This window comes from Oncorhynchus mykiss, chromosome 19 (assembly GCF_057628025.1).
Source record: "Oncorhynchus mykiss isolate SJ-2025 chromosome 19, ASM5762802v1, whole genome shotgun sequence".
In the NCBI taxonomy this organism is placed as follows: Eukaryota; Metazoa; Chordata; class Actinopteri; order Salmoniformes; family Salmonidae; genus Oncorhynchus; species Oncorhynchus mykiss.
This window is the reverse complement of record NC_143040.1, coordinates 1,170,001-1,179,006: the sequence shown is the minus strand read 5'-3', so window position 1 is coordinate 1,179,006 and position 9,006 is coordinate 1,170,001. Positions and strand designations below refer to the sequence as shown.

Here is a 9,006-nt window from a genome sequence, read left to right as displayed (position 1 = left end):
CCTCGTGGTCCTGAGGTCACACATTGTAAAGAGCTCCTCATGGTCCTGAGGTCACACATTGTAAAGAGCTCCTCATGGTCCTGAGGTCACACATTGTTAGAGCTCCTCATGGTCCTGAGGTCACACATTGTTAGAGCTCCTCGTGGTCCTGAGGTCACACATTGTTAGAGCTCCTCATGGTCCTGAGGTCACACATTGTTAGAGCTCCTCGTGGTCCTGAGGTCACACATTGTAAAGAGCTCCTCATGGTCCTGAGGTCACACATTGTTAGAGCTCCTCATGGTCCTGAGCTCACACATTGTAAAGAGCTCCTCATGGTCCTGAGGTCACACATTGTAAAGAGCTCCTCATGGTCCTGAGGTCACACATTGTTAGAGCTGTTATGGTCCTGAGGTCACACATTGTTAGAGCTCCTCGTGGTCCTGAGGTCACACATTGTTAGAGCTCCTCATGGTCCTGAGGTCACACATTGTTAGAGCTCCTCATGGTCCTGAGGTCACACATTGTTAGAGCTGTTATGGTCCTGAGGTCACACATTGTTAGCAAGTCATCTCCACACATCACACACACACACCTCACACGCAGTTGTGTGTGTACGCATGTGTGTGTTTGGGCGGGGGTTCTCTGTGTTGTCTCTAGCAGTCTGTTGGGAGTGTGCTTCCTCTCCAGGGTTCACAAATACCCTGCCGACGCCCCTGTGTCTGTGTGTGTATTGTTGTGTGGGTCTATGAATCTGTCCTGTCTGTCTGTCTGTTGTTTAACAGAGAATCTGTCTGTCTGTCTGTCTGTCTGTCTATTGTTTAACAGAGAATCTGTCTGTCTGTCTGTCTGTCTGTCTGTCTGTCTGTCTGTCTGTCTGTCTGTCTATTGTTTAACAGAGAATCTGTCTGTCTGTCTGTCTGTCGTTTAACAGAGAATCTGTCTGTCTGTCTGTCTGTCTGTCTGTCTGTCTATTGTTTAACAGAGAATCTGTCTCTGTCTGTCTGTCTGTCTATTGTTTTCCTCTGAGGTGATCCTCCCAGCCCTAAAGAGAGAGAATAGATACCCCTAACACAATCTGTCCTAACACTATCTGCCCTAACACAATCTGCCCTAACACAATCTGCCCTAACACAATCTGCCCTCACACAATCTGTCCTCACACAATCTGTCCTCACACAATCTGCCCTCACACAATCTGCCCTAACACAATCTGTCCTAACCCAATCTGTCCTAACACAATCTGTCCTAACACAATCTGTCCTAACCCAATCTGTCCTAACCCAATCTGCCCTAACACAATCTGCCCTAACACAATCTGCCCTAACACAATCTGTCCTAACACAATCTGCCCTAACACAATCTGCCCTAACACAATCTGTCTGTCTGTCTGTGACAGAGAGCAGGAGGAGAGAGGGGGGGTGGAAGGAGAGAGGGGGGGCAGAAGGAGAGAGAAAGGGGGGGCAGAAGGAGAGAGGGGGGGGGCGGAAGGAGAGAGAGAGAGAGAGGGGGGCGGAAGGAGAGAGAGGGGGGGTTGCAGAAGGAGAGGGGGGGGGGGGCAGAAGGAGAGAGGGAGAGGGGGGCAGAAGGAGAGAGGGGGGGGAATAAGGAGAGAGAGGGGGGAATAAGGAGAGAGAGGGGGGCATAAGGAGAGAGAGAGAGGGGGGCATAAGGAGAGAGAGAGAGAGGGGGGCAGAAGGAGAGAGAGAGGGGGTTGCAGAAGGAGAGGGGGGGGGGGCAGAAGGAGAGAGGGAGAGGGGGGCAGAAGGAGAGAGGGGGGGGAATAAGGAGAGAGAGGGGGGAATAAGGAGAGAGAGGGGGAGCCCATATGGAGAGAGAGAGGGGGGCAGAAGGAGAGAGAGAGGGGGTTGCAGAAGGAGAGGGGGGGGGGCAGAAGGAGAGAGGGAGAGGGGGGCAGAAGGAGAGAGGGGGGGGAATAAGGAGAGAGGGGGGGAATAAGGAGAGAGAGGGGGGCATAAGGAGAGAGAGAGAGGGGGGCATAAGGAGAGAGAGAGAGAGGGGGGCAGAAGGAGAGAGAGAGGGGGGGGGGCAGAAGGAGAGAGAGGGGGGGGGCAGAAGGAGAGAGAGGGGGGGGGGCAGAAGGAGAGCGAGAGAGGGGAGCAGAAGGAGAGAGAGAGGGGAGCAGAAGGAGAGAGAGGGGGGGCAGAAGGAGGGAGAGAGAGAGGGGGGGCAGAAGGAGAGAGAGAGAGAGCGAGGGGGGGGCAGAAGGAGACAGAGAGGGGGGGCAGAAGGAGAGAGAGAGAGAGCGAGGGGGGGCAGAAGGAGAAAGAGAGGGGGGGCAGAAGGAGAGAGGGGGGGCAGAAGGAGAGAGAGAGGGGGGGCAGAAGGAGAGAGAGAGAGAGCGAGGGGGGGCAGAAGGAGAAAGAGAGGGGGGGCAGAAGGAGAGAGAGAGAGGGGGGGGCAGAAGGAGAGAGAGAGAGAGGGGGGGCAGAAGGAGAGAGAGAGAGGGGGGGGGGCAGAAGGAGAGAGAGAGAGAGGGGGGGCAGAAGGAGAGAGAGAGAGGGGGGGGGCAGAAGGAGAGAGAGAGAGAGGGGGGGCAGAAGGAGAGAGAGGGGGGGGGGGCAGAAGGACAGATGGGGGCAGAAGGAGAGAGGGGGGGGCATAACCAACAAAAACAGGTCACAACTCCAGCAGCTCTGTCCCACGCTGGTGTTTATGTACATGTCAATGGTAGGCTTGGAGGGGACTCCTACGGTAGGTTCACCTATAGCTCATCTCTAGGCAGTAGTACTGTAGACTACTTTAATCATTGACCTCAACCCAGAGTCTCTCAGAGCGTTCACAGTCAGCCCACTGACCTCAACCCAGAGTCTCTCAGAGCGTTCACAGTGAGCCCACTGACCTCAACCCAGAGTCTCTCAGAGCGTTCACAGTCAGCCCACTGACCTCAACCCAGAGTCTCTCAGAGCGTTCACAGTCAGCCCACTGACCTCAACCCAGAGTCTCTCAGAGCGTTCACAGTGAGCCCACTGACCTCAACCCAGAGTCTCTCAGAGCGTTCACAGTCAGCCCACTGACCTCAACCCAGAGTCTCTCAGAGCGTTCACAGTCAGCCCACTGACCTCAACCCAGAGTCTCTCAGAGCGTTCACAGTCAGCCCACTGACCTCAACCCACCCAGAGTCTCTCAGAGCGTTCACAGTGAGTCCACTGACCTCAACCCAGAGTCTCTCAGAGCGTTCACAGTCAGCCCACTGACCTCAACCCAGAGTCTCTCAGAGCGTTCACAGTCAGTCCACTGACCTCAACCCAGAGTCTCTCAGAGCGTTCACAGTCAGCCCACTGACCTCAACCCAGAGTCTCTCAGAGCGTTCACAGTCAGTCCACTGACCTCAACCCACCCAGAGTCTCTCAGAGCGTTCACAGTGAGTCCACTGACCTCAACCCAGAGTCTCTCAGAGCGTTCACAGTCAGTCCACTGACCTCAACTGTGAGATGTGTGGATAAACTCCAATCTTTTTGGATCCATTTTTTATTTATTTATTATTTATTTTAATCTTTATTTTAATCTTTATTTAACTAGGCAAGTCAGTTAATTTAGTTAACAAATTCTTATTTACAATGACGGTCTACCCCGGCCAAAACCTTAACCCGGACGACGCTGGGCCAACGCGGCCGGGTTGTGATACAAGCCTGGAATCGAACCAGGGTCTGTAGTGACGCCTCTAGCACTGAGATGGAGTGCCTTAGACCGCTGTGATTACAAGCCTGGAATCGAACCAGGGTCTGTAGTGACGCCTTTAGCACTGAGATGGAGTGCCTTAGACCGCTTCGATACAAGCCTGGAATCGAACCAGGGTCTGTAGTGACGCCTTTAGCACTGAGATGGAGTGCCTTAGACCGCTGTGATACAAGCCTGGAATCGAACCAGGGTCTGTAGTGACGCCTCTAGCACTGAGATGGAGTGCCTTAGACCGCTGTGATACAGCCTGGAATCAAACCAGGGTCTGTAGTGACGCCTCTAGCACTGAGATGGAGTGCCTTAGACCGCTGTGATACAGCCTGGAATCGAACCAGGGTCTGTAGTGACGCCTTTAGCACTGAGATGGAGTGCCTTAGACCGCTGTGATACAGCCTGGAATCGAACCAGAAAAAAACAGAGCAAACTAGAATGCTCTTTGTCCCTAAACAGAGTACACAGTGGCAGAATACCTGACCGCTGTGACTGACCCAAAATTAAGGAAAGCTTTGACTATGTACAGACTCAGTGAGCATAGCCTTGCTATTGAGAAAGGCCGCCGTAGGCAGACCTGGCTCTCAAGAGAAGACAGGCTATGTGCTCACTGCCCACACAAATGAGGCGGAAACTGAGCTGCACTTCCTAACTTCCTGCCCAATGCATGACCATATTAGAGACACATATTTCCCGCAGATTACACAGATCCACAAAGAATTCAAAAAAATGATCACATTTTGTTCAACTCTATTAGGTGAAAAAACATTGTCCAATCACAGCTACAATATTTGTGACCTGTTGCCACAATTATAAGGGCAACCAGTGAAGAACAAACAACATTGTAAATACAACCCAGATTTATGTATTTTCCCTTTTGTACTTTAACTATTTGCACACTGTATATATTTATAATATAACATTTGAAATGTTATATCTATATCCTTTGAAATTATGTGTACTGATTTTTAAAGTTATTTAAAGTCAGTTAAGAACACATTCTTATTTTCAATGACGGCCTAGGAACAGTGGGTTAACAGCCTGTTCAGGGGCAGAACGACAGATTTGTACCTTGTCAGCTCGGGGATTTGAACTTGCAACCTTCCGGTTACTAGTCCAACGCTCTGACTATTGGTACTGTTTCCACCACAGACAATGTAAACACATGTTTCTCATGCCAATAACGCCATTCTAAATTGAGAGAGAGAAATAATATGACATTTGAAATGTCTTAATTATTTTTTGTAACTTTGTAAGTGTAATGTTTACTTTACATTGTTTAAATCTATTTTACTTGCTTTTGGCAATGTAAACATACGTTTTTCCATGCCAATAAAGCCTTAGAGAGAGAGAGAGAGAGAGAGAGAGAGAGAGAGAGAGAGAGAGAGAGAGAGAGAGAGAGAGAGAGAGAGAGAGAGAGAGAGAGAGAGAGAGAGAGAGAGAGAGAGAGAGAGAGAGAGAGAGAGAGAGAGAGAGAGAGAGAGAGAGAGAGAGAGAGAGAGAGAGAGAGAGAGAGAGAGAGAGAGAGAGAGAGAGAGAGAGAGAGAGAGAGAGAGAGAGAGAGAGAGAGAGAGAGAGAGAGAGAGAGAGAGAGAGAGAGAGAGAGAGAGAGAGAGAGAGAGAGAGAGAGAGAGAGAAGAGAGAGAGAGAGAGAGAGAGAGTGTGCCAGTTACTATCTGCATTTCTTTCTTCTGACAGGGTGTGGTAGCCTGGCTTGGTATTTGTAATCGTGTAGTACAATTTAGGCCACAAAATATGTGTGTTCTGCTATTATTATCCATTGTAATTGTATACATACATCGAAAGAACTGTAGGCCAAATATATATATATATTCATATTCTAGGCTATAATCTAATTCATGTTAGACAATTGTTCTTCGTGCCTCTCTCCGTCTCTGTTTTAGTTCCTTGTGTGTCACGTCACACGTCCTGCTCTCGAGCTGACGCCCGCGTCACGCCCAAAGTTTCCTCTTCCCTTCTCTGTTAATAATAAAAGGCGCACACCACCCCGCCCGAGCCGAGCCGACCGGACCCGACCCCACCCCTCGTCTCCCCTGCGAACCCACTCCAGTCCCGCCCTACGCCCGCGGTCACGTGACACGCTCAACAACGCACTCGCTGTGTCTCCGGAGAAATAGAGGAGAAGAAGAAGAATTTCGTAACCGGGGGAAGTTTTGTTTCCGTGCCAGTCCCGACTTTATCTGTCATTCGGAGTTTTTGTTGTTTTTCCAAACGGCGATCGGTTGACCGATACGTGTGACACGGTTTTGTTATTTTCGACTGCGACACTTTTTTTTTTAACAGAACGGAATTTAAAACGGATTTATTTATTTTTATTTGTATTTTTTACCTTACGCACGGAGACAGTTTACAAAGAGATTTAAACAACGGGAATAATTCACGAATAAACACACAATATTCTCCATTGTAAAGTAAGTTTTTTTCAGTTTTTTTGACTGAAATCTAAACACTGAAACCATTTAGGCTACAATGTTATTTATGTTTACTGATTAAACATTGGTGATTGGCTTGTACTTTATGTTAGATAGCTGGTTAATAAATTGGTGATTTGTATAATCTTGTTATAGTCTTGTCATACGAACTGTGTTACTTGTGTGATGATTGACATGATCGAAGCGCCTCGTCAACACAACGTGTAAATCAGGCATCGGTCTAATTCATGTAACATAGTCTAGTGTTATGTCCGTGATCGAGTGGGCCATTTGGACACACACACACACACACACACACACACACACACACACACACATACACACACACACACACACAAACAGTAGGTGTCCTTTAACATTACTGCCTGTGCGTTCCTGCGTTCTAGTCTCTGTGTGTGTGTGTGTGTGGTGGAAAACGTACTCAACTGTCATACTTGAGTAAAAGTAAAGATACCTTAATAGAAAATGACTCGAGTAAAAGTCACCCAGTAAAATGCTACTTGAGTAAAAGTCACCCAGTAAAATTAGTTCAGTAAAACTCACTCTGTTTAGTGAGTCCTCCAGATCAGAGGCAGTAGGGATGACCAGGGATGTTCTCTGTTTAGTGAGTCCTCCAGATCAGAGGCAGTAGGGATGACCAGGGATGTTCTCTGTTTAGTGAGTCCTCCAGATCAGAGGCAGTAGGGACGACCAGGGATGTTCTCTGTTTAGTGAGTCCTCCAGATCAGAGGCAGTATGGATGACCAGGGATGTTCTCTGTTTAGTGAGTCCTCCAGATCAGAGGCAGTAGGGATGACCAGGGATGTTCTCTGTTTAGTGAGTCCTCCAGATCAGAGGCAGTAGGGATGACCAGGCATGTTCTCTGTTTAGTGAGTCCTCCAGATCAGAGGCAGTAGGGACAGACCAGGGATGTTCTCTGTTTAGTGAGTCCTCCAGATCAGAGGCAGTAGGGATGACCAGGGATGTTCTCTGTTTAGTGAGTCCTCCAGATCAGAGGCAGTAGGGACGACCAGGGATGTTCTCTGTTTAGTGAGTCCTCCAGATCAGAGGCAGTAGGGACGACCAGGGATGTTCTCTGTTTAGTGAGTCCTCCAGATCAGAGGCAGTAGGGATGACCAGGGATGTTCTCTGTTTAGTGAGTCCTCCAGATCAGAGGCAGTAGAGATGACCAGGGATGTTCTCTGTTTAGTGAGTCCTCCAGATCAGAGGCAGTAGGGACGACCAGGGATGTTCTCTGTTTAGTGAGTCCTCCAGATCAGAGGCAGTAGGGATGACCAGGGATGTTCTCTGTTTAGTGAGTCCTCCAGATCAGAGGCAGTAGGGATGACCAGGGATGTTCTCTGTTTAGTGAGTCCTCCAGATCAGAGGCAGTAGGGATGACCAGGGATGTTCTCTGTTTAGTGAGTCCTCCAGATCAGAGGCAGTAGAGATGACCAGGGATGACCAGTGATGTTCTCTGTTTAGTGAGTCCTCCAGATCAGAGGCAGTAGAGATGACCAGGGATGTTCTCTGTTTAGTGAGTCCTCCAGATCAGAGGCAGTAGGGAGGACCAGGGATGTTCTCTGTTTAGTGAGTCCTCCAGATCAGAGGCAGTAGAGATGACCAGGGATGTTCTCTGTTTAGTGAGTCCTCCAGATCAGAGGCAGTAGGGACGACCAGGGATGTTCTCTGTTTAGTGAGTCCTCCAGATCAGAGGCAGTAGAGATGACCAGGGATGTTCTCTGTTTAGTGAGTCCTCCAGATCAGAGGCAGTAGGGATGATCAGGGATGTTCTCTGTTTAGTGAATCCTCCAGATCAGAGGCAGTAGAGATGACCAGGGATGTTCTCTGTTTAGTGAGTCCTCCAGATCAGAGGCAGTAGGGATGATCAGGGATGTTCTCTGTTTAGTGAGTCCTCCAGATCAGAGGCAGTAGGGATGACCAGGGATGTTCTCTGTTTAGTGAGTCCGCCAGATCAGAGGCAGTAGGGATGACCAGAGATGTTCTCTGTTTAGTGAGTCCTCCAGATCAGAGGCAGTAGGGATGACCAGGGATGTTCTCTGTTTAGTGAGTCCTCCAGATCAGAGGCAGTAGGGATGACCAGGGATGTTCTCTGTTTAGTGAGTCCTCCAGATCAGAGGCAGTAGGGATGACCAGGGATGTTCTCTGTTTAGTGAGTCCACCAGATCAGAGGCAGTAGGGATGACCAGGGATGTTCTCTGTTTAGTGAGTCCTCCAGATCAGAGGCAGTAGGGATGACCAGAGATGTTCTCTGTTTAGTGAGTCCTCCAGATCAGAGGCAGTAGGGATGACCAGGGATGTTCTCTGTTTAGTGAGTCCTCCAGATCAGAGGCAGTAGGGATGACCAGGGATGTTCTCTGTTTAGTGAGTCCTCCAGATCAGAGGCAGGAGGGATGACCAGGGATGTTCTCTGTTTAGTGAGTCCACCAGATCAGAGGCAGTAGAGATTACCAGGTATGTTCTCTGTTTAGTGAGTCCTCCAGATCAGAGGCAGTAGGGATGACCAGGGATGTTCTCTGTTTAGTGAGTCCTCCAGATCAGAGGCAGTAGGGATGACCAGGGATGTTCTCTGTTTAGTGAGTCCACCAGATCAGAGGCAATAGGGATGACCAGGGATGTTCTCTTGATAAGTGTGTGAATCGGACCCTTTTCCTGTCAAAATGTATTGAGTACTTTTGGATATCAGAGAAAATGTATTGAGTAAGAAGTACACCATTTTCTTTAGTAACGTAGTGAAGTAAAAGTTGTTGAAAATATAAATGGTGGATCTACAGGTCTATGTTGATGGATCTACAGGTCTATGTTGATGGATCTACAGGTCTATGTTGATGGATCTACAGGTCTATGTTGATGGATCTACAGCTCTATGTTGGTGGATCTA

At 49.0% G+C, this 9,006-nt stretch overlaps 1 protein-coding gene across 4 annotated transcripts in view; it reads left to right on the top strand.

The window, feature by feature from the left end:
* Positions 1-5,741: 5,741 nt before the first annotated feature.
* The window catches only part of LOC118936872 (Krueppel-like factor 3), a 32,298-nt gene continuing 29,033 nt past the window's right edge, over positions 5,742-9,006 (top strand). Inside the window, exon 1 of one of the 4 annotated variants that reach the window (XM_090209842.1) lies at positions 5,742-6,104. The gene's annotated coding sequence lies outside the window, so the exon portion shown is untranslated. The remainder of the gene's footprint in view (positions 6,105-9,006) is intronic. The other 3 variants (XM_090209837.1, XM_090209843.1, XM_090209838.1) reach the window with 3 other exon arrangements.